Genomic DNA, 3,933 nt, shown 5'->3' with positions numbered 1-3,933 from the left:
GGGGCTGGATGCAGTGGAAAGAAGGGTTAGGCACATGCAACGGCATAACAACAATCAAGGGAAACTTCTCACACTTAGACCGGACACTGGGCTAAGTGTGAGATTGGAGTACACAATTTACGCAAAGAAACAAGGTTAAGGGTGATAGTACTGCCTTCTAGATAGCTGAATCAGGGGAATGTTGCGCTCCTTCCTTATTGCCTCCATTACACAGGCCTTTCTTATTGCCTCTACGGCTTCGTGTTTATCGGAGCTCATCCTCCTTGGTATTTTTATTCTTTTTCTCCTTCGGGGAGGGGAAGCAAAAGACCTGCTGGCAGCTTTAGTAAGCCCCATACCTTAATTGGTATGATGGCCCATATTAGGGGGAGGAAAGATACTTTCTTCCCCCTTCCTCTTGCTCCCTTTCTCTGCTCTCACCTGGTTGCTCTCCACAGTCTTGCTTGCTTCAATGACTGCTCTGGTCACTTGATTTTATCCTCATCCACTTGCTGTCTTGAACCCTCAGCTTCAAGAAGCAGCTGGTTCATTGCCTGGTGGCGCGTTCTTCTCGGGATGGAGTCTTCTTCTGTGGTCGATGAAAGGTTAAATTCTGCCTCCTTTCGTCGTAAAGGGAGATCACTGGGACGAGGCAGCCCCTCTGTTGGTGGTGGCGGAACAGGGTCCTTAGACCGAGAAATCCTCGGGCGAGCCTTTAGGGCGGTGTGAATCTCCACGGGAGTCCACACGCCTTATGTCAGTCGGGTCCACATATTGGAGTGGGCTGATGAATTTAGGAGGCGATAATGAGGTTCTAGTGGTTGGTGGACTCGGTGGTGAAAAGGATCTCTGATTATTACTATCGAGACCGGCTCCTGAAGAAAACGAGGAAGTATTGGAGGTCTCGAGTTGATTGCCCTGCATTTCTTTCTGAATGAAGATAGCACAAAGGTTCTGAAGATATTTGATGGAAAGTGAGATCCGGAAAACCCTCTTTTATACTCAAATTCCGACTGTTGAGATCCCCGCTTATTGATATCTCTGCGACCTTTCGTGTACCGGCGCGCCTTTTTAGAATGCCAGATGGCAAAGCTTCCCCGATACACTTCCTTCCTCTCTCCAGAACGTCCTTTCATTTCAACAGTCGGCGCCGCCTGACACGTCTCTACTTACTGCACATGTCTCGTCATCACCTGCTCTTATCAACTCAATTTTTGTTCCCCTAACTAAATTCAAATTGCATTGATCACGTGATTCATTAAATCTCGATGACAGCTCACATTATTCCACTTTATCAGTTCTTTTCCTCCACTTCCGACTTTTGATTAACGAAAATAAAACTAAACACACTTAATAAAAAACTATTTACAAGGATTTGACCGGGTTTCCTTGGAATGTTACTTGATCAGATTTAGAGATTTAGAAATTATTGCTTGATCAAGCAGACCATCGATGAATACCCGATCCCTCCTTATACCTGTTTACCGGTACCAGCTAGGCATTGGTAGCGAAATATCGTCCACTACAAACGCCTTCCTTTCCTTCCTTCCGGGTAGCTCGCTTTGCTCCAAACCGTTGGTCCTTCCTGCGAACTTTGCCCTTTTAGGTTTACGTTGCTCCCAGTTTCTCTGTTTACCTTGATCAATCCTCCTTTCCTGATGGATCTTTATGTTTTCACATTTTTTTCTGTCAACTGCTTCCCATTCAAACTCCTGTAGAAGGAGTAACCATCTGATCAAATGCGGGTTTGATCCCTTCTTCGACGATAGGTATTTGATGGCCGTCTGGTTTGTATACACCGTCACCTTGGAACCGAGTAGGTGCTGCCTGAACGCAACAAATGCAAAGACTATCGATAACATTTCTTTTTCTGTTACATCATAGTTCCTTTGCGCCTGACCCAATGCTTTTGATGCGTAGAGGAAAACATAACTTTTCCCTTGGATTTTCCGACTTAGTCTCACACATCACCTCAAGGGAGTGATTCCAGTCAGGACCACGAATATAGAATAACTCATCAATTGTTCCTTTAGGAATGGGAACGTGGCTTTGCAGTCATCAGAAAGTTTAAACTCCATGTCGTCTTGGGGAAGCTTTGTCAGGATCTGCGTTCTCCCGGTGAAATCCTTGATACGTCGTCCAAGGCCCTTAGCGTGCCTTAACAAGATTCTGATCTTCCCCTGGTTAATAAGGTACGGAAATTTTGCCACATGTGTGTGTCTTGCCATGACTGTCCCATGTTCCGGCCAGTTTGAATTTTGCTTCTTGGGCATTAGCTGGGGTTGATGTTGGAAGAGTAATTCTTCGTTTCTCTGCAATCGTGGTTTGACTGTCTTGTGATCTGTCTGACTGGACAGGTCCTTGCATACCATCGGTGATGCTAGTACGGAAAATAGTTGCCTTGTAAACGAGGGATCCTTCTTCAGCATTTCTTTTAATGGAACGGCTTGGTCAGGTGGTTTCTCGACCCTTCTTGGCTGAGTAATCTCTCTTGCCTCAGCTGGTTGTGACGGCTGGCAAAACTCCATAATTGCTCTTCCAATGGCTTGGTCATCCAGTTGGCTCGTGATACAAAATGATAAGGATTGGGATACGACGAAGGACTCGTTGGATATATTGATCCAAGAACCCCACGTATAAGGTTTGGCAGCGAACTCCCTTGATTGATAATCTGGTTTGATCTACTTCCAGAGCTTAGAAAACCTCGACCCGATGGCTATATGATCAGCCAAGAACCTCGGTATGGTTGAACGCCACAAGAACTTGCTCAAAGTATCTTGATAATTTCCAAACAAGTGAAAACCTCTACAAAGAGAATTCAACTCACAAGACAAAGTCTATTTCGTATTTTATCAATGGTTCTTCAAATGACATGCTTACAAGCCTATTTATAGGTTAGAATGGACTCTTGAAAGTCTCACATCATTAGTACAACTTAAGACACTTAAAAATGACTCATAATAAAAGAAAAGTAACTCCTAAACCTTTGGTGTAACTCTAGGATATCTAAAGTCACTTATTTAACATAAAATGTAACTAAAATAGACCCTTCATTTTGGCTGCTCCAACTTGAACGAAAATGCATCATGTATCATCAATTTGGGCCTCCAAAATGTGATATGTAGTGACTCCACACTTCAAGTCTTGGGCTGCACACAAACTTGAATAATATTCACCACTTGGCCAAATGTAGAATGGTCTTGTAATTGGGCTTTTATTTCAACAACTAAAAGCAACATGGACTCCTTTATCTTCTTAGCTCTAGCTCTTGTAATTGGCCCACTTGGAATGATAAATGGATCCATCTTCTTGTCCTTGTAGATCAGCTTGGTTGTGTTTTCATCATTCCCTTCTTCTTCAAGAGGATTCGTCCTCGAATCTAATTCACCAACATAAGGAGATAAATAAGAAACATTGAAAGTAGCACTTACATTAAACTCACCAGGTAAGTCTAGTTTGTAAGCATTATCATTGACTTTTGCGATCACTTGGAATGGTCCATCTCCTCTTGGCTGCAACTTGGACTTTCTTTTCGAAGGAAATCTCTCCTTTCTTATATGCAACCAAACCTAATCTCCCGGCTCAAAGATGACTTGTTTCCGACCCTTGTTGGCTTGCTTTGCATATTGTTCTGTCCTCTTTTCAATGTTGAGTCTTGCCCTTTCATGCAATCTTTTCACCATTTCAGCCTTAGCTTTTCCATCAAGACTTGCACGTTCTTCAATAGGTATTGGAATCAAATCTAGTGGACTCAATGGATTAAAACCATACACAACTTCAAATGGAGAAAAGTTAGTAGCAGAATGAACATTTCGATTATAAGCAAATTCAGCAAAAGGTAAGCATCCCTCCCAACTTTTCAAGTTCTTTTTAACTAAAGTTCGTAGTAATTGAGACAAAGTCCTATTAACTACTTCAGTTTGTCCATCTGTTTGTGGATGACAAGTAGTAGAA

This window comes from Salvia splendens, chromosome 18 (genome assembly GCF_004379255.2).
Source record: "Salvia splendens isolate huo1 chromosome 18, SspV2, whole genome shotgun sequence".
NCBI lineage: Eukaryota > Viridiplantae > Streptophyta > Magnoliopsida > Lamiales > Lamiaceae > Salvia > Salvia splendens.
Note: the sequence above shows the minus strand (reverse complement) of the source record.